This window comes from Chiloscyllium plagiosum, chromosome 4, assembly GCF_004010195.1.
Source record: "Chiloscyllium plagiosum isolate BGI_BamShark_2017 chromosome 4, ASM401019v2, whole genome shotgun sequence".
NCBI lineage: Eukaryota > Metazoa > Chordata > Chondrichthyes > Orectolobiformes > Hemiscylliidae > Chiloscyllium > Chiloscyllium plagiosum.
The window spans coordinates 87,291,323-87,313,534 of record NC_057713.1 but is presented as its reverse complement, the minus strand read 5'-3'; positions in this window follow the sequence as shown (position 1 = coordinate 87,313,534).

Here is a 22,212-nt window from a genome sequence, read left to right as displayed (position 1 = left end):
CTCAAAATTAACACACTACCATTTTGACCTTTGAATTGTATCAAAAGAAACTGGCTATAAACTGAAGGTTCCAACTTCATCATCCCTGATGAAGGGCTCCTGCCCAAAAAAGGCCGATTGTCCTGCTCCCCGGATGCTGCCTGACCTGCAGTGCATTTCCAGCACCACTCCAATCTTGACTCTAATCTCCAGCATCTGCAGTCCTCATTATAAACTGCAGGTGTTCAGAATACAAAAAGGTTTTGAGAATTACCCTGCTGGGTGGGGAGGGAGGATTTGATTGAGTGAGGACAAAGAGAAAGGCTATAGAAACCACTCACTGTTTGTTTTGAAAGTGCAGGTTCATTTGTACAAGAAAGCAGCAAGAAAACGTTCAGCTACAGATGCCATCAATAGCTGCTATCAGCTGAATCGATTTCAAGTATTTACCCTTTCATTTCAGCAACAAACAACTCAAGCAATATTGCAGAAACTTATTGGGACTTTCATCTTATGAGTATTCCTTTAGCTCATTTGTATTTGTGTTATTTTTGGTATCTCTATCTTTTACTTTGTAAATTTACCTAATTATTCATAAAGAATGTTCAGCAATGATGTGGAATAAACTGACCTTTAACCTACGTAATCAAGAAGTTTGACTGCTCGTCCACTTTAACTTGTACCAGTAAAAATTTATAAAGTGCTACATGAGCTTTACTAATCTACAGTTCACTGACCATGTGGTTGACATGCCTAGTTACCACGTATGTTTTTGATTTTAATCCTATTAATCTACAAACTTCAGTGGAAAGAAGATCAAATAAGGTGGAAACTCAGCTTGTTGTCATGTCGGCATGGACCAACCTGACCTCCTTTACCATTTGTTATTACACCAGAGTTGAAAATGTGCAGTAAGTTGTGTAGCATTTTACGTTTAAATTCTAGGTGAGGTTTGAAAAGTTATTCCAATTCTAGATGGGAGACTCCAGATTGTCACGCTCTTGGGTGAGAAGGAGTGAACTGACTCTCTTCCTTTATTCACCCACCTCCTCAAGAGTTCACAACAAGGTTAATTGACAAAGAATCCCTTCCTTTGTGGATGATTTCTACAAAACAAGTCAACTTTAACCAGGCTTTATTGAGTTAAAGAATGAGTTTATCAGTTACTAAGTATAAAAAGAAATAATAAATACAACATACATGCACACAGTTAAAATAAAAGGTGAGTCCAAAAAGAAGATAAAAGTTATGGTATAAATTTCTGTCCTAGGTTATCCATGAAAGTAGATAGTGGAGCATTGATAGTCAAGCAGTCGATTCTGAAGTTAGAAATTGCTGAAAAACTCAGCAGGTCTGGCAACATCTGTGGAGACAAAGCAGAGTTAATGTTTCAAGTCCAGTGACCCTTCTTCACAACTGATTGTTGCTAGGAAAAGGTTGGTTTATATGCTGAAGCTAGGGTGGAGGAGGGAGAAGGAGTAAACAGTAGGTGGAGATGGAGCCCAGAGAGAAAATTTGGGCAGACTAAGAAATTGGTAAAGGTAAGCCTGGAGAATTGATAACTAAAGAGAACAATAGGTTGTTTGATTAGCAGACCATGTGATGACAAGGCCTGGTATGTGGGGTTGGGGTAAGGACATGGAAGGTGCTCAGGTCCTTATATGATTGGAGTTGATACTGAGTTCTGATGGCTGCAGAATCCCCAAGTGGAAAATGAGATGCTGTTCTTCGAGCTTGTGCTGGGCTTTGCTGAAGCACTTCAAAAAGCCCAAGCCAGGGATTTTGGCCAGGGAACATGGTGAAGTGACAGGCAACAGGAAAGTCAGGATCATTTTTGCTGAGAGAATGTAGGTGTTTTGCAAAGCAGTCAACCAGTTTGTGTTTGGTCTCCCCACTGTAGAGCAGATCATATTGTGAGCTGTGTATACAGCAGACGTGACAGAGTGAAGTGCAGGTAAAGTACTGCTTCACCTGGAAGATCTGCTTGAGGTCTGGGATGGTGAGGAGGGAGGAAGTAAACTGGTGCATGTTACACCTTCTTTGATTGCATTGGAAAGTGCCTTAAGGAGTATGGGCTGGTGTTGGGAGTGGAGGAAGTTCGACCAAGATGTCCAGGAAGGTACATTCCCTGCAGAAGGCTGACAAGGAGTAGGGAGGGAGAGATTCGATTCTGCAAGTTGATTGAAATTATTCTGGACTGGTTTGCTGGCTTTTAGCAGTTAGCATCCAGGCTGAAGCCCATAGGTACCTTAGCCCACTGCCATACACAAGCACCTCTGTTCACTAACACACCTTCTTCTGTACATGTTCTCCCTGTTTTTGTGTATTCTTGGAAGGAGAAGACAAAAATCACCCAACTGCTGTCGTTTCACTCATCATGTTACCAATCTGAGATAATCTACAGGCAATAGGCCTCTAATATAATATTTCATAAATGGGCTTCCGACGATCATGCGCAGCAGTGACATCTGAAACTGAAAGCATCGGCACACCTATCATGTCGATTGGCGGGTGTAGAACCACAGAGCTTAAAGAGAATATTGCACCCATGATATTTTGTTTATTTTGTCCTAAGCTTTTCTCTTTTAAGCTTCCTTGACACATTATTGGGGGTGACATTCCAGGGCATCACTCTCCAGACATTGGCTGGATATACATTTTCAGTCACTCTGGGTGTCAGCACTCTGTTAAAACCAGATGTTGGAATTAAAGTTCAGTACGTCCTTAGGTGATCAGTGGCTATAATTCATGGTCATGACAAAAATAGACTTATTGATATTTGATTATAGATGATTGATCAATATTATGCTAATAGACTATAATTTTTGTTTAAAAATTGAATATTCTATTATTGCCATGATATTAAAAGCACATAATGCTATGTGAGGTCATTTTAATCATGAATAATATCATGAAGTGGGTGCTAATAAATTTAGTCACCTTTTATATGTCCTTAATTATTTTATCTTTCATTAACTTCAGTGGAAAAGAAAATCAGCTTCATAATAAAACTGGTGCCTATCTTTATATCATCAATTTTCCATTATTGTCAACAATTAAAATTACACCAACTAAGTGTGGAGTCTCCTTCCACCCTACTGTGAACAATAATTTCAGTAATCAGTGTTGAATTACATTGCTGTGATAAAATTGTGTATTTTGGATAACCTATTTCAAAGGCATTTAATTGCACCATGTTATGACAGCCAATATGACAAGATCACTGACACCAAAAATATTACTGCAGGGCTATGAATGCTGAGTAACATACATTTGGTCCCAGAATAGAAGCATTTTTGCAGTGGGAAGTGTGTCTAATTCTGTATATTAACTCTACAATGGTTCGGCAGAGGGCTATGAGTGGTGCTGAATATAACAAAATGGTCAGAGATGATCTTGGCTATGAGCAATTTGACAAAAGGAGACAGATTGTAAGATCAAGGTCAAGGACATAATGATGGTTAGAAGAATTTCTGTTGAGGGAGACATTGAAGGCAGACAGGAGGGCAGTGAATCAAAGGATGGCAGGGAGCAGAGGTTCAGCTCAAGACTTGAAGATCTAGATACTTGAGGAGAAAAAGATTGAACATATAACTGAGTGAAAAGGGATTTAGGTGAGAGTTAAGGATGATTTTAAAAGAAAGGAGAGAGGCACCTATTCGTCTGTTGGGTGTCCAACAGATGAATAGGTGCCAGGTAAGAAGTAGTAAAAACCAAGATGGGATTTGGTGATAAAGATCATGCAACCATTGAAGTCAACGTTAAGCTAATTGATATCTGAACGTATGGAATGGCAACTCAATTTCCTGTCACTATAGATACCAGGACACAATCAGCATAATTCAAGGTCCTTGTCTAGGACAATGATTGAATCAAATCCGAGTTAACTGATATCTCTGCAAGAAGCCCTGAGGAGTATACAATGTTTTTATAATAAGGCCACAAAGATTTGAAAAGTTTTCTGAATGTTAAACTTCAAAGTCATATTGCACTAACACGTATACAAGCAATGGTTAGTCACTCTGCTACATCTCTGCACTTACATTTTGAAATAATAGAAGACAAATCATATATGAACTGTCAGGTGTAGACTAAAGGAAAGAGGTGCCAAGAATTTTGAGGAACAGAGCTCTATATTAATAGCACGGATCTCTCTTTATATCTTTTGATTTCTAGATTGTATTGGATCCTGGAGGATTTTGAAACTTATTCCATTGTGTGAAAAATATAAATTGTTTCTCAAATCCTGAGGTGACTGAGTGCAATGATAAGAAAATAACTGAGTGCTTTTCATTTTTATTTATTCTGTGACTGTTAATAACTCCCCAACCTAATCTCTTACTGTTGAGACATAAAAAGAATGAGTTGATTGACTTCTGATGTTTTCTCATCTGAATGTAAAGTAACCAATAGACAAACAAGGGGGGTTGGGGTGAATGTGGCACTAAGAAAATGTGTTCCCTTACAGTTATATTGTGGAACATATTCGATCAGTAATTTGAGAAAAAGGAAAACATGTTTTTCATGTTCTCTCATCTGCAGAGATGCAGTAAAGTTCACAGTCAGAATGTCCATATTTAACTTAGAAATAATGATTAGAAATCATTTTCTCCTTTTGGCTATTAACTTCTTGATCTACAGTACCATCTTTTTAGCTGAGAATATAAAACTCTATCATTCTCACAGTAGTGACAATGGGAAATCCTAGCTTCTTATTCATTTCATTCATTCTTGGGATGTGAGTGTTGCTGGCAAGATCAGATTTATTGCCAGTACTATATGCCCATGAAAAGATGGTGGTGAGCTGCTACCTTGAGCTTCTGCAATCCAGCTGGTGCTCATAAAATCACAGTGCTGTTAACTTTTACATCCAAGTTTTAGCCATTCTAAATTGCTTGCTTGGCCATTTCAATCACAGTTGAGAATCAACTATTTTCACTGGTTCCACTGTAGCATGTTGACCAGGTAGGACAAAGACAACAAATGTCTTTTTCTAAAATACATTAGTGAACCACATAATTTTTGTTTTTCATAGTAATCTGACAGTTTCATAGTCACTATTATTGAGTTTTTTAAAAGTATTCTGGATTTGTTTAGAATCCCAAACAATCATGGTCAAATTTGAACTCTCAAGCACTAGTGTAAGCTTCTGGATAACTAGTGGAATGATAGAACCACTAGGCTACCATTCCCCAAAATTAAATGAAGACTAAGTGATGCTATAGAGTTAAACTGAGTATCCCTTTACTTCCAGTTGACAAGACAAGCAGCACTACGGGGAAGCCCTTTCTGCTCCTCCACGTATTATCAAATGAAAGATGTTTTTGCATATATCCAATAAAGATATTTACATATAGTGATCACTAGCAAATTGACTGGCTCTGTTCATAGGACCCAGAGGATAAGCTGGTTTATGGAACTGTGATATTTTTAAAATTTCCACACAGATCTGGAAGTGTGATCTAGATAGTTAAGTGTGTGGCACATATACAAATCTGGGCAAGATTTTTTATATGTTTCAAAATGTTTCTCCCACGAATGCCTGCCTCTGTGGCCCTTTCTTAAATCTTGTGTGTGGCTCATTAAACATGGGCTTTTGGGCATAAGGAAACTCCAGTTCCTCTAGATATATTGTGCATGCATTAGAGAGAAAGAAAGAGAGAGACAGAGAGAGAGAGAGAGAAAGCAATACCTCATAGAAGGTACAACATCTACCTTGTTGCTGTGGAATTATTGTGCTCAAACAGTACAGCTACAGAGCAAACAAGAGGGCTGCTTACTGGCAGCTGTATGGCATAAGCTAAAGAAAAAATAATTAAGAATTGAGAAAGCCTTGTACCCACCAATTAATATCACTGAATTAAAATCCTGAGTTATCAATGGCTTGGACAAAGCTTATTTTTCATGGAGAGGGGCTCATGTTTAAGTGGATCTAATGCTATATTCATACCTTGCAACCAAAACCTGACAATAAAGGACCATGGAGATTGAACACTCTTCATCGGAGATTGGCCTGTGGTGAACTCATCCCGACATACAGTGTAATGACAGCCTAAATCAAAACTGCATGGGGATGATGGGATAAAGTCTTTTAAATGATTTATATGACAAAAGGAACTTAACCATATATTACAAGTGTAATTGGAGCACATTTTCTGCATTACATTCTTGCATGAGAGGAATCAGAGGCTGGTAGGTGATCATGGAAATGAGAGGATGATTAGTGTTTGGTAGTGTGGGGCTTGGGGTCTGTAAGGTTCAGAGACTGGTGGAGATGGCCTAATGCTGGTCAAGGGATCATAATCTGGTGGGGGAGAGGAGAGACAACCAGTGGTCTCAGTGTAAAGTTACAGTGAGGTAGGTCTTTCATCTTAGGAATTTTCTTCCCTGGTTCCTTGACAGTCAGGAAAACTGCCTAACAGCAGTTTGTTTAAAACCTGCCAAACTGCGAGGCATGTAGCCTCATTTGCACATTTAAATGTACAGTGTCATTCTCTGGATTGGATGCTGCTCACTTGTCCAACCTCCAGCTTCAATTCAAGTCTGAATTGTGAGCATTGGAGGAAGGGTTGGGTCTTCTTCTGACTTTAACAAACACCCAAATGTAACCTGAACCAAAACTGCTCCATCTCTCTCTAATTATTCCTTCCAGCAATTTTTAAGTTCTAACGGATCTATAATTTCCTCATTCTGGCTTATTTCCCCTATTAGCATGGTATCAGCCCCTCAGATTCCTACTGAAACATTCCCAGATCCCAGATTGAGCTGTTAAGAAGTGAGTGAGAGGTTTTCAGAGTGCAGTTTCCGTTTCTTTAATTTTGTTGGTTAATGAGGTGACGGAAGACTGAAGGTTGGCTAACGTGGTGCCACTGTTTAAGAAAGGTGGTAAGGACAAGCCAGGGAACTATAGACTGGTGAGCCTGACGCCGATGGCGGGGAAGTTGTTGGTGGGAATCCTGAGGGACAGCATGTGCACGTATTTGGAAAGGGAAGGACTGATTGGGGATAGTCAACATGACTTTGTGCGTGGGAAATCATGTCTCACAGACTTGATAGAGCTTTTTGAAGAAGTAACAAAGAGGATTGACGAGAGCAGATGGTAGATGTGATCTATATAGACTTCAGTAAGGTATTTGACAAGTTTCCCTATGGGAGACTGGTGAGCAAGGTTAGACCCGATGGAATACAGGGAGAACTCACCATTTGGAAACAGAACTGGCTCAAAGGTAGAAGACAGAGGGTGGTGGTGGAGGGTTGTTTTTCAGACTGGAGGCCTGTGACCAGAGGAGTGCCACAAGGATCGGTGTTGGGTCCACTACTTTTCATCATTTATATAAATGATTTCGATGTGAGCATGAGAGGTATAGTCAGTAAGTTTGCAGATGACACCAAAATTAGAGGTGTAGTGGACAGTGAAGAAGGTTACCTCAGATTACAACGGGATCTTGATCAGATAAGCCAATGGGCTGAGAAGTAGCAAATGGAGTTTAATTTAGATAAATGTGAGGTGCTTCATTTTGGGAAAGCAAATCTTAGCAGGACTTATACACTTAATGGTAAGGTCCTAGGGAGTGTTGCTGAAAAAAAGAGAGCTGGGAGTACAGGTTCATAGCTCTTTTAAAGTGGAGTCGCAGGTAGATAGGATAGTGAAGAAGGCATTTGGTATGCTTTCCTTTACTGGACAGAGTATTGATTACAGGAGTTGGGAGGTCATGTTGCAGCTGTACAGGACATTGTTTGGCCACTGTTGGAATATTGCGTGTAATTCTTGTCTCCTTCCTATCGGAAAGATGCTGTGAAACTTGAAATGATTCAAAAAAGACTTACAAAGATGTTGCCAGGGTTGGAGGATTTGAGCTACAGGGAGAGGCTGAACAGGCTGGGGCTGTTTTCCCTGGAGCGTCGGATGCTGAGGGGTGAGCTTATAGAGGTTTATAAAATCATGAGGGCCATGGATAGGATAAATAGACAATGTCTTTTCCCTGGGGTGGGGGAGTCCAGAACCAGATGCCATAGGTTAAGGGAGAGAGGAGAAAGATATAAAAGGGACCCAAGGGGCAACGTTTTCACACAGAGGGTGGTACGTGTATGGAATGAGCTGCCAGAGGAATTGGTGGAGGCTGGTACAATTGCAACATTTAAAAGGCATCTGAATGGGTATATGAATAGGAAGGGTTTGGAGGGATATGGGCTGGGTGCTGGCAGATGGGACTAGATTGGGTTAGGATATCTGGTCGGCATGCATGGGTTGGACAAAAGGGTCTGTTTCCATGCTGTACATCTCTATGACTCTTTGACTCTATTACTCTAAATATGTTGAGGCTATGAGTCCAGTCAATTTTCATAAGCCATACTCTCATTAGACCTACATCTGCATATCAACCCTCTGCTGCAAAATGAATAGCTTTGCAACTGTTTCTCTGGTGACGACTGATGCAAAGTATCCATTTAAAACCTCTGAAGTGGCCAGATAATTCTCTCAAAACTGCCTTTGATGATCTTTTGACTCCTAACATATCTGAAATGCAACTTTCTATTCTGCCACAATTATTCACAGCCCTGAACTCCAATGTCTTTTAGGCTGCATGGTATCTTGTGGCCTATCTGTGTTCTAAGATGTATTTTATTTTACTCTCAAAATGTATTTCTACTAAACCCCACCTTAATAGTCTAAACATTGTAAAGAATTAGTCAGAATGTAATGACCATTTCACAGGCCATTTGACCCTTAGTGCTTATGGTCTACACAAGACCTGTACTCACTCTTGGTGACCTTCCCTCAACTCTAAAGGTAGATATGCTTCCCTTGGCATAGTATTGAAGACATTCAATGTTTCCTCTGTGTTGCCAATGCTTCCACCAAAGCAAAAGTGAGGACTGCAGATGCTGAAAACTAGAGTTTAGATCAGAGTGGTGCTGGAAAAGCAGGATCCGAGGTCAGGCAGCAACTGAGGAGCAGGAAAATCGACGTTTTGGGCAAAAGCCCTTCATCAGGCAGGATCACCCAACTGTTAAGTCATCTGTTGTTTTCAAACATCTATTGCTCTTAAAACGTTTGTTTTAGTTTGTTAAGTAAATCTTAATAATAATGGTCGCCTAATTCGCCTTTGGTTAATCCAGCATACATTTAATGCGGTGGGTGTCGATCAAGCTTTAATAAATGGTTGTGCTTGATGCAAATTACAGGCCAAGCATTACTTAAGCTTTCCACTCTGTGGTTACCATGACCTATTATTCTGGTGACAATTTGTTTCACAAGCCTAATGTTCCTCTTCAATGCTGTAACACTCATTGATCACTTCTGCTTGTGATGGGAAATGAGGATAACTAGTCCATTCTTCCAATAACAGTCCTTCTTAATCCACAAACTGTGCATTAAATTCTGATCTTTCATTATTTTATTTTGAAAGCAAACATTTTATCGATTTCTCTTCCATTTTTCTCTCCCTTGGATACCAGTGTCTTTGTTTTTTCTTCAGTGCATATATTATGACTGCTGGTTCTAAGATTACAGTAGCCCAGCAATTTATAGAATAAAAGTGATAATTTGCTCCAAATCTAATGAAGCATTTTCCTCACCACTGGAAAATGACAAGAATGAGTCACTGTCACTTTCAATTATGAATCCCTTTGTGAATTCATGAGCAACAGCTTTAATCTCCAAGAGCTGTTCCTTAGTGCTGTATTTTGTGATATGATGAGCACTGTATGAATATTGCACAAGATAAATAATACTGCGTTGTGTTTGTACCACAACAACAGTACCTTATCAAGGATGCTGAAGTGAGTGTCTCTTATCAATATGACACCTTTCAGTGTCAAGTCTAATATAACATCGCTGTGTTGAAAGAAGTATGCATTCACAAGATCGATATTGGAACAGGTTTGCTGTACCATACCAGAGCTAAATCATGATGGCATTGAAATGAAGTGATCAATCTGACCTATGCATTTGGGTGGCAAAGGATAATTGCTGGTTGGTGATTGACAGATGAAAAACTGAAGACCTGATCTCATTCTTGTGGCTCTTGTAAATTATCGATTCATTTGCTCAATTGACCGCAGGCCCTTTGAATGCAATATCCCCTCCCAATCAATGGAAAGATTGTGATCCTCGTTGCACTTGTCTCTTTCATTAGGGGAAGATGCTTAAGAACTTGCTTTAATTAGACTCATGTAGAAAACCTCTCACAGCAAAACAAATTGCGTGAAGTGGCAATGAAGAGACATCCTTTCAAATAGTTTACTTAAATGTAGCAGTAAATTGCTTCCAGGAAACTAGAAAATTTTCCATTCCAGGAGAAGTTGGATGGGAAATCCAGCATTCAGATGTTAATCAGGGACAGAGATTAGGCCTGAAATTAGGCCTGAATACTTTATATTCACTCTCCTCATCCAGAGGAAACCCACACAGACGCAGGGAGAACGTGCAAACTCAAGACAACCCAAGGCTGGAATCAAACATGGGTCTCTGGTGCTGTGAGTCAGCAGTGCTAACCACTGTGCTGTCCATATAACTGAAACACCATCAATAATTGCCATCTCGTTCACAAAATATATAGACAGTGATCTCTAAGTGCTGTATATGAACAAGAGATGACCACAAATAATATGGTCATCTCCCCAGAATCCCTACAGTGTGAATGCAGGCCCTTATGCCCATCAAGTCCACACCAACCCCCTGAAGAGTCTCCCGACCAGGACCGCTCCCCACCCCCATCCTATCCCTGTATTTCCCATGGCTGATTCACCTAACCTGCACATCCCTGGACACAATGAGCAATTTAGCTGGGCTAATCCAGCTAACCTACAACTCTTTGGACTGAGGGAGGAAACTAGAGTACCTGGAGGAAATCGACACAGACACCAGGAGAATGTGCAAACTCCACACAGTCGCCTGAGGGTGGAATCAAGACTGGGACCTTGGCGTTGTGACACATCAGTGCTAACCACTGAGCCACAGTGCCGCCCTTTGTATTTTTGTGAATGTTATCACAGGCAGGAGTGATCCTGAAAGGATTGGAGAGTACCTAAAATGAGCTGGAAACCTTCTACCCCTTAGGGAGAAGACAGATATATTTGCGTCAGTAGTCTGTTTTCTTATAACAATGTATGTTTTCTGCTGAATGCTACAAACACTGCATTTATAGTTTATAACCAGCCGGACAAATCCCAGAGGGTCCCAAGAATAATCTGCCAGCCAAGTGGCGAAAATAAAAATGTTCATGCAAAAGCAAAAACCATGGACACAGGAAAACGGAAACAAAATCAAAATAATACTGGAAATGCTCCACAGATCGGGGCAGCAACTCTGCAGAAAAACATAGAGGAGTTAATGTTTCGGATTGATGACCTGATGACCTTTTATTAGAACTGTTTTGCTGAAAGCTCAACAATTTGAGATGTTAATTCATAGGCAAGCGCATGCCTGATTCAAAATATAGTTGAGACTCTGGTGCTGAAAAAGCAGGTCAGGCAGCATCCGAGGAGCGGGAGAATAAACCCTTCATCAGGAATCAGGCCTGGTTCTGCCTGACCTGCTGTACTTTCCCAGCACACACTCTCGACTCTGACCTTCAGCATCTGCAGTCCTCACTTTCTCTGAGCTGATTCAAAATATAGTTTGATATAAGAGTAAGCCATTAGGCTACTCAAAGGATAAGCTTTGACGTTACAAAACGTCATTTCTTTTCTTGATGTTTCTAATGTTGTGAAACCATTGGAGTTGAGAAAATAGGCTTCTTTATGCCCTTTGCTTGAATGCTACAACGCCCCTACAACTTCAAGCATTGCATCAGCAGTAAGTGGGCACAGCTGAAAGGTGTATTGCTGGACAACATATTGATGAGAATATCAACTCAGGGTAGGCAACATCTTTTGGAGATAGGTGCAGCCAAGTCTCCATTATTATTGTCCACATTGTGGTGGCACGGTGGCACAATGGTTAGCACTGCTACCTCACAGTGCCAGAGACCCAGGTTCAATTCCTGCCTCAGGTAACTGTCAGTGTGGAGTTTGCACATTCTCCCTGTGTCTGTGTGGGTTTGCTGCAGTTTCCTCCCACAGTCCAGGTTAGGTGAATTGGCCACGCTAAATTGCCCATAGTGTTAGGTGAAGGGGTAAATGTAGGGGTCTGGGTGGGTTGCACTTCGGAGAGTCGGTGTGGACTTGTTGGGCCGAAGTAAGTAATCTAATTGTGTGAGACCTTGGGCAGCAAATCTTGAGATCAGTTGACAAGCAACACTGATTTTGAAGACCACTGTAGCATTTCAGAGATCACATGCGCTCTCGTAACCAGCTGGTACATGTATGGTTACCAACAGTAAAGTGACAAGTACATACATCCTAAAATACTCACTAAAGGGACCAAGTGCTACTTACAGTTTAACGACAGGTGAATTTTTTCTGGTTATTACGATGATTGTATAAATGGTTGTTACCTACAAAAGTCTACAGGTTCTGTTGTAACAGGTGCTAAACAGCCTTTTGCTGCCTTCTAGAATTCTGCAAAAGCCAACAGTTTTCAGGCCTGAATGCAGCTGTGGATAGTACTCTTGGTATAGTATGGTAACTTACAGAATATACAGAGACCCTCCAGATCAGGACAAGTTGGACACGGCCTTCCATTCTCAGTTGAAACTCAGACTCCCACCCTCAGCGTGCAATCAGACACCCACTCTCAGTGTGCACTCGGACTCCCACCCTCAGCGTGCACACAGACACCCAAACTCAACATGCACGGTGACTCCCACCCTCAGCGTACACACAGACTCCAACACAGCGTACACTTGGACCCCCAACTCAGTGAGCACTCAGACTCCCACCCTCAGCGTGCACTGGGACCCCCACCCCCTCAGCTTGCACTCTGAATCCCACCCTCAGCGTGGGATCGGACTCCCACCTTCAGCGTGCACTCAGACATCCACCATCAGCATGCACTCGGACCCCCACCATCTGCGTGCACTCGGACACCCACCGTCAGTGTGCACTCGGATGCCCACCCTCAGCGTGGACTCGGACCTCCACCCTCAGTGTGCACTCAGACACCCACCCTCAGCATGAACTCGGACCTCCACCCTCAGTGAGCACGCGAACTCCCACCCTCAGAGTGCACTCAGATACCCACCCTCAGCTTGCACTCTGACTCCCACCCTCAGCGGGCACTCTGACCCCGCCCCTCAGCGTGCACTCGGACCCCCACCCTCAGCTTGCACTCAGAATCCCACCCTCAGCGTGCACTCGGACCCCCACCCTCAGTGTGCACTCTGGCTGCCACCCTCAGTGTGCACTCGGATTTCCACCCTCAGCGAGGGCTAGGACTCCCACTCTCAGTGTGCACTCCGACTCCCACACTCAGTGTGCACTCGGACTCCCACCCTCAGCGTGCACTCTGGCTGCCACCCTCAGTGTGCACACTGACCCCCACCCTCAGCGTGCAATCAGACACCCAAACTCAGTCTGCACTCTGACTCCCACCCTCAGTGTGCACTTGGCACCCAGCCATCAGCATGCACTCTGACTCCTACCCTCAGCGTGCACTCTGACTCCCAGCCTCAGTGTGCACTCGGACTCCCACCCTCAGCGTGCACTCTGACTCCCAGCCTCAGTGTGCACTCTGACTCCCACCCTCAGCGTGCACTCTGACTCCCAGCCTCAGTGTGCACTCCGACTCCCACCCTCAGTGTGCACTTGGCACCCAGCCATCAGCGTGCACTCTGACTCCCACCCTCAGCGTGCACTCTGACTCCCAGCCTCAGTGTGCACTCGGACTCCCACCCTCAGTGTGCACTTGGCACCCAGCCTCAGTGTGCACTCTGACTCCCACCCTCAGCGTGCACTCGGACTCCCACCCTCAGTGTGCACTCGGACTCCCACCCACAGTGTGCACTCAGACTCCCACCCTCAGCGGCACTCTGACTCCCACCCTCAGCGTGCAATCGGACCCCCACCCTCAGTGTGCAGTCAGACTCCCACCCTCAGCGTGCAATCAGACACTCAAACACAGCCTGCACTCTGACTCCCACCCTCAGTGTGCACTTGGAACCCCACCCTCAGCGTGCACTCTGACTCCGCCCCTCAGCGTGAACTCGGACCCCCACCCTCAGCTTGCACTCAGAATCCCACCCTCAGCGTGCACTCGGATTCCCTCCTTCAGCGTAGGTTAGGACTACCACTCTCAGCGTGCACTCGGACTCCCATCCTCAGTGTGCACTCGGACTCCCGGTCTAAGCATGCACTCTGAATCCCACCCTCAGCGTGCACTCTGAATCCCACCCTCAGCGTGCACACGGACCCCAAACCTCAGCGTGCACACTGACCCCCACCCTCAGTGTGCACATGGCACCCCACCATCAGCGTGCACTCTGACTCCCACCCTCAGCGTGCACTCTTACTCCCAGCCTCAGTGTGCACTCTGACTTCCAGCCTCAGAGTGCACTCTGACTCCCAGCCTCAGTGTGCACTTGGACTCCCACCCTCAGCCTGCACTCAGACTCCCAACTTTACTTTGCACCCAGACGCCCAACTTCAGCGTGCACTCGGACCCCCTCACTCAGCGTGCAATCGGACCCGCAACCTCAGCGTGCACTCTGACTCCAAGCCTCAGTGTGCACTCTGACTCCCACCCTCAGTGTGCACTCAGAATCCCACCCGAAGCGGGCACTCTGACTCCGCCCCTCAGCGTGCACTCGGACCCCCACCCTCAGCTTGCACTCAGACTCCCACCCTCAGCGTGCACTCTGGCTGCCACCCTCAGTGTGCACTCGGATTCCCATCCTCAGCGAGGGCTAGGACTCCCACTCTCAGTGTGCACTCCGACTCCCACACTCAGTGTGCACTCGGACTCCCACCCTCAGCGTGCACTCTGGATGCCACCCTCAGTGTGCACTCGGATCCACACCCTCAGCGTGCACACTGACCCCCACCCTCAGCGTGCAATCAGACACCCAAACTCAGTCTGCACTCTGACTCCCACTCTCAGTGTGCACTTGGCACCCAGCCATCAGCGTGCACTCTGACTCCCACCCTCAGCGTGCACTCTGACTCCCAGCCTCAGTGTGCACTCGGACTCCCACCCTCAGTGTGCACTCGAACTCCCACCCACAGTGTGCACTCAGACTCCCACCCTCAGCGGGCACTCTGACTCCCACCCTCAGCGTGCAATCGGACCCCCAACCTCAGCGTGCAATCGGACCCCCACCCTCAGTGTGCAGTCAGACTCCCACCCTCAGCGTGCAATCGGACCCCCACCCTCAGTGTGCAGTCAGACTCCCACCCTCAGTGTGCAGTCAGACTCCCATCCTCAGCGTGCAATCAGACACCCAAACTCAGCCTGCACTCAGACTCCCACCCTCAGTGTGCACTTGGAACCCCACCCTCAGCGTGCACTCTGACTCCGCCCCTCAGCGTGAACTCGGACACCCACCCGCAGCTTGCACTCAGAATCCCACCCTCAGCGTGCACTCGGATTCCCACCTTCAGCGTAGGTTAGGACTACCACTCTCAGCGTGCACTCGGACTCCCACCCTCAGTGTGCACTCTGACTCCCACCCTCTGTGTGCACTCGGATACCCACCCTTAGTTTGCACTCAGATTCCCATCCTCAGCGTGCACTCGGACCCCCACACTGAGCTTGCAATCGGGCCCGCAACCTCAGCCTGCACTCCGACTCCCACCCTCAGTGTTCACTCTGGCTCCCATCCTCAGCGTGCACTTGGACTCGCAGCCTCAGTGTGCACTCTGACTCCCACCCTCAGTGTGCACTCCGACTCCCACCCTCAGTGTGCACTCCGACTCCCACCCTCAGTGTGCACTCTGGCTCCCAGCCTCAGCGTGCACTTGGACTCACAGCCTCAGTGTGCACTCTGACTCCCAGCCTCACACAGCCTCAGTGTGCACTCTGACTCCCAGCCTCAGTGTGCACTCGGACTCACACCCTCAGCGTGCACTCAGACTCCCACCCTTAGTTTGCACTCAGACTCCCATCCTCAGCGTGCAATCGGACCCCCAACCTCAGCCTGCATTCCGACACCCACCCTCAGTGTGAACTCTGGCTCCCACCCTCAGCGTGCAGGACTCACAGCCTCAGTGTGCACTCTGACTCCCACTCTCTGCATGCACTCTGACTTCCACCCTCAGCATGCACTGTGACTCCCACCCTCGGCGGGCACTCGGACCCCCACACTGCGCTTGCATTCGGACCCCCAACCTCAGCCTGCACTCCGACACCCACCCTCAGTGTGAACTCTGGCTCCCACCCTCAGCGTGCACTTGGACTCACAGCCTCAGTGTGCACTCTGACTTCCACCTTCAGCGTGCACTGTGACTCTCACCCTCAGCGGGCACTCAGAATCCCACCCTCAGTGTGCACTCGGACTCCCACCCTCAGTGTGCATTCTGGCTCTCACCCTCAGAGTGCACTCGGATGCCGACCCTCAGTGTGCACTCGGACACCCACCCACAGTGTGCACTCTGAATCCCACACTCAGTGTGCACTCTAATTCCCATCCTCAGTGTGCACTCTAACTCCCACCCTCAGTGTGCACTCTGACTCCCACCCTCAGTGTGCACTCTGACTCCCACCCTCACTGCGCACCCGGACCCACACCCTCAGCGTGCAATCGGACCGTCACCCTCAGCGTGCACTCTGACTCCCACCCTCTGCGTGCATTTGGACTCCCACACTCAGCGTGCACTCTGACCCTCACCCTCAGCATGCACTCTGACTCCCACCCTCAGCGTGCACTCTGACTCCCAGCCTCAGTGTGCACTCGGACTCCCACCCTCAGCGTGCACTCAGGCTCCCACCCTTAGTTTGCACTCTGACGTCCACCCTCAGCGTGCACTGTGACTCCCACCCTCAGCCGGCACTCTGACTCGCACCCTCAGTGGGCACTCGGACCCCCACCCTCAGCTTGCACTCAGAATCCCACCCTCAGTGTGCACACGGACTCCCACCCTCAGTGTGCACTTTGGCTCTCACACTCAGAGTGCACTCTGACTCCCACCCTCAGCGTGCACTCTGAATCCCAGCCTCAGTGTGCACTCTGATTCCCAGCCTCAGTGTGCACTCGGACCCCCACCCTCAGCGTGCACTCTGACTCCCACCCTCAGTGTGCACTTGGACTCACACCCTCAGTGTGCACTCAGACTCCCACCCTTAATTTGCACTCAGACCCCCACCCTCCGCGTGCACTCGGACCCTCACACTGAGCTTGCAATCGGACCCCAAACATCAGCCTGCACTCCGACACCCACCCTCAGTGTGAACTCTGGCTCGCACCCTCAGCGTGCACTTGGACTCACAGCCTCAGTGTGCACTCTGACTCCCACCCTCAGCATGCACTCTGACTTCCACCTCAGCGTGCACTGTGACTCCCACCCTCAGCAGGCACTCTGACTCGCACCCTCAGCGGGCACTCGGACCCCCACCCTCAGCTTGCACTCAGAATCCCACCCTCAGTATGCACTCGGACTCCCAGCCTCAGTGTGCACTCGGATGCCGAACCTCAGTGTGCACTCGGACACCCACCCACAGGTGCACTCGGACACCCACCCACAGTGTGCACTCTGAATCCCACACTCAGTGTGCACTCTAATTCCAACCCTCAGTGTGCACTCTAATTCCCACCCTCAGTGTGCAATCTAACTCCCACCCTCAGTGTGCACTCTGACTCCCACCCTCAGCGGGCACTCTTACTCCACCCCTCAGCGTGCACTCGGATTCCCACCCTCAACGAGGGCTAGGACTACCACTCTCAGCGTGCACTTGGACTCCCACCCTCAGCGGGCACTCTGACTCCCATCCTCAGCGGGCACTCGAACCCCCAACCTCAGCTTGCAATCAGAATCCCACCCTCAGCGTGTGCCCGGACTCCCACCCTCAGCGTGCACTCTGACTCCCACCCTCAGCGTGCACTCTGACTCCCACCCTCAGCGGGTAATCTGACTCCGCCCCTCAGCATGCACTCGAACCCCCAACCTCAGCTTGCACTCAGAATCCCACCCTCAGCGTGCACTCGGATTCCCACCCTCAGCGAAGGCTAGGACTCCCACCCTCAGTGTGCACTCGGATCTCCACCCTCCGCGAGCACACTGAGTCCCACCCTCAGTGTGCAGTCAGACTCCCACCCTCAGCATGCACTCTGGCTGCCACCCTCAGCGTGCCCTCGGATTCCCACCCTCAGCGAGAGCGAGGACTCCCACTCTCAGTGTATACTCGCATTCCCACCCTCAGCGAGGGCTAGGACTCCCACTCTCAGTGTGCACTCCGACTCCCAGCCTCAGTGTGCACTTCGACTCCCACCCTCAGCGTGCACTCGGGCTGCCACCCTCAGTGTGCACTCTGACCCCCACCCTCAGCATGCACACTGACCCCCACCCGCAGCGTGCACTCAGACACCCAAACTCAGCCTGCACACTGACTCCCACTCTCAGTGTGCACTTGGCACACCACCATCAGCGTGCACTCTGACCCCCACTCTCAGCGTGCACTCTGACTCCCAGCCTCAGTGTGCACTCTGAGCCCCACCCTCAGCGGGCACTCTGACTCGCAGCCTCAGTGTGCACTCAGACCCCCACCCTCAGCTTGCACTCAGAATCCCAACCTCAGCTTGCACTCGGACTCCCACCCACAGCGTGCGCCCGGACTCCCACCCTCAGTGTGCACTCTGGCTCCCACTCTCAGCGTGCTCCTGGACTCACAGCCTCAATGTGCACTCTGACTCCCACCCTCAGCATGCACTCTGACTTCTACCGTTAGCGTGCACTGTAACTCCCACCCTCAGCGGGCACTCTGACTCACACCCTCAGCGGGCACTCGGACCCCCACCCTCAGCTTGCACTAGAATCCCACCCTCAGTGTGCACTCGGACTCCCACCCTCAGTGTGCACTCTGGCTCCCACCCTCAGCGTGCAATCAGACCCCCAAATTCAGCCTGCACTCTGACTCCCAGCCTCAGTGTGCACTCTGACTCCCAGCCTCAGTGTGCACACTGAATCCCACACTCAGTGTGCACTCGGACTCCCACCCTCAGCGTGCACTCTAACTCCCACCCTCAGCGGGCACTCTGACTCTGCCCCACAGCATGCACTCGCACCCCCACCCTGAGCTTGCACTCGGACTCCCACCCTCAGCGTGTGCCCGGACTCCCACCATCAGCGTCCACTCTGACTCCCACCCTCAGCGGGTAATCTGGCTCCGCCCCTCAGCATGCACTCGAACCCCCAACCTCAGCTTGCACTCAGAATCCCACCCTCAAAGTGCATTCGGATTCCCACCCTCAGCGAAGGCTAGGACTCCCACTCTCAGTGTGCACTCGGATTCCCACCCTCAGCGAAGGCTAGGACTCCCACCCTCAGTGTGCACTCAGATCCCCACCCTCCGCGAGCAAACTGAGCCCCACCCTCAGTGTGCAGTCAGACTCCCATCCACAGCGTGCACTCTGAATCCCAGCCTCAGTGTGCACTCTGACCCCCAGCCTCAGTATGCACTTGGACTCCCACCCTCAGCGTGCACTCGGGCCCCCACACTCAGCTTGCAATCGGACCCCCGACCTCAGCCTGTACACTGACTCCCACCCTCAGGTGCACTCTGACTCCCAGTCTCAGTGTGCACTCGGACCCCCACCTTCAGCTTGCACTCAGAATCCCACCCTCAGTGTGCACTCGGATTCCCACCCTCAACATGAGCTAGGACTCCCACTCTCAGCGTGCACTCGGACTCCCACCCTCAGCGTGCACTCTGACTCCCACCCTCAGCGGGTAATCTGACTCTGCCTCTCAGCATGCACTCGAACCCCCAACCTCAGCCTGCACTCTGACTCCCACCCTCAGGTGCACTCTGACACCCACCCTCAGTGCGCACTCTGAGCCCTTCCCTCAGCGGGCACTCTGACTCCCACCCACAGTGTGCACTCGGACTCCCACCCTCAGCGTGCACTCGGACTCCCGGCCTAAGCATGCACGCTGAATCCCACCCTCAGCGAGCACTCTGAATCCCACCCTCAGCGTGCACTCGGACCCCCACCCTCAGTGTGCACTCTGGCTGCCACCCTCAGCGTGCCCTCGGATTCCCACCCTCAGTGAGATCTAGGAATCCCACTCTCAGTGTACACTCGGATTCCCACCCTCAGCGAGGGCTAGGACTCCCACTCTCAGTGTGCACTCGGATCCCACCCTCAGCGTGTGCCCGGACTCCCACCATCAGCGTGCACTCTGACTCCCACCCTCAGCGGGTAATCTGACTCCGCCCCTCAGCATGCACTCGAACACCTAACCTCAGCTTGCACTCAGAATCCCACCCTCAGCATGCACTCGGATTCCCACCCTCAGCGAAGGCTAGGACTCCCACTCTCAGCGTGCACTCTGGCTCCCACCCTCAGTGTGCACTCTGACCCCCACCCTCAGCGTGCACATTGACCCACACCCTCAGCGTGCACTCAGACACCCAAACTCAGCCTGCACTCTGACTCCCACCCTCAGTGCGCACTTGGCACACCACCATCAGCGTGCACTCTGACCCCCACTCTCAGCGTGCACTCTGACTCCCAGCCTCAGTGTGCACTCTGAGCCCCACCCTCAGCGGGCACTCTGACTCCCAGCCTCAGTGTGCACTCAGACCCCCACCCTCAGCTTGCACTCAGAATCCCAACCTCAGCTTGCAATCGGTCTCCCACCCTCAGCGTGCGCCCGGACTCCCACCCTCAGTGTGCACGCTGGCTCCCACCCTCAGCGTGCTCCTGGACTCACAGCCTCAATGTGCACTCTGACTCCCAACCTCAGCATGCACTCTGACTTCCACCGTTAGCGTGCACTGTAACTCCCACCCTCAGCGGGCACTCTGACTCGCACCCTCAGCGGGCACGCGGACTCCCACCCTCAGCTTGCACTCAGAATCCCACCCTCAGCGTGCACTCGGACTCCCACCCTTAGTGTGCACTCTGGCTCCCACCCTCAGTGTGCAGTCAGACTCCCACACTCAGCGTGCAATCAGACCCCCAAACTCAGCCTGCACTCTGACTCCCACCCTCAGCCTGCACTCTGACTCCCACCCTTAGTGTGCACTTGGCACCCCACCCTCAGCGTGCACTCTGACTCCCACCCTCAGCGTGCACTCTGAACCCCACCCTCAGCGTGCACTCGGACTCCCACCCTCAGTGTGCACTCTGACTCCCACCCTAAGCGGGCACTCTGACTCTGCCCCACAGCATGCACTCGCACCCCCACCCTGAGCTTGCACTCGGACTCCCACCCTCAGCGTATGCCCGGACTCCCACCATCAGCGTGCACTTGGACCCCCACACTGAGCTTGCAATCGGACCCCCAACCTCAGCCTGAACTCCGACTCCCACCCTCAGTGTTCACTGTGGCTCCCACCCTCAGCGTGCACTTGGACTCACAGACTCAGTGTGCACTCTGACTCCCACCTTCAGCATGCACTCTGACTTCCACCCTCAGCATGCACTGTAACTCCCACCCTCAGCGGGCACTCTGACTCGCACCCTCAGCGGGCACTCGGACCCCCATCCTCAGCTTGCACTCAGAATTCCACCCTCAGTGTGCACTCGGACTCCCACCCTCAGTGTGCACTCTGGCTACCACCCTCAGTTTGCATTTGGCACCCCGCCATCAGCGTGCACTCTGACTCCCAGCCTCAGTGTGCACTCTAACTCCCACCCTCAGTGTGCACTCTAACTCCCACGCTCAGTGCGCACTCGGACCCACACCCTCAGCATGCAATCGGACCCTCACCCTCAGCGTGCACTCTGACTCCCATCCTCAGCGTGCACTCTGACCCTCAACCTTAGCGTGCATTTGGACTCCCACTCTCAGCGTGCACTCTGACCCTCAACCTCAGCATGCACTCTGACTCCCACCCTCAGCATGCACTCTGAATCCCAGCCTCAGAGTGCACACTGACCCCCACTCTCAGCGTGCATTTGGCCTCCCACTCTCAGCGTGCACTCTGACCCTCAACCTCAGCATGCACTCTGACTCCCACCCTCAGCATGCACTCTGAATCCCAGCCTCAGTGTGCACACTGACCCCCACCCGCAGTGTGCAGTCATACTCCCACCCTCTGTGTGCACTCTGAATCCCACCCTCAGCGTGCACTCGGACTCCCACCCTCAGCGGGCACTCTGACTCGCACCCTCAGCGGGCACTCGGACCCCCACCCTCAGCTTGCACTCAGAATTCCACCCTCAGTGTGCACTCGGACTCCCACCCTCAGTG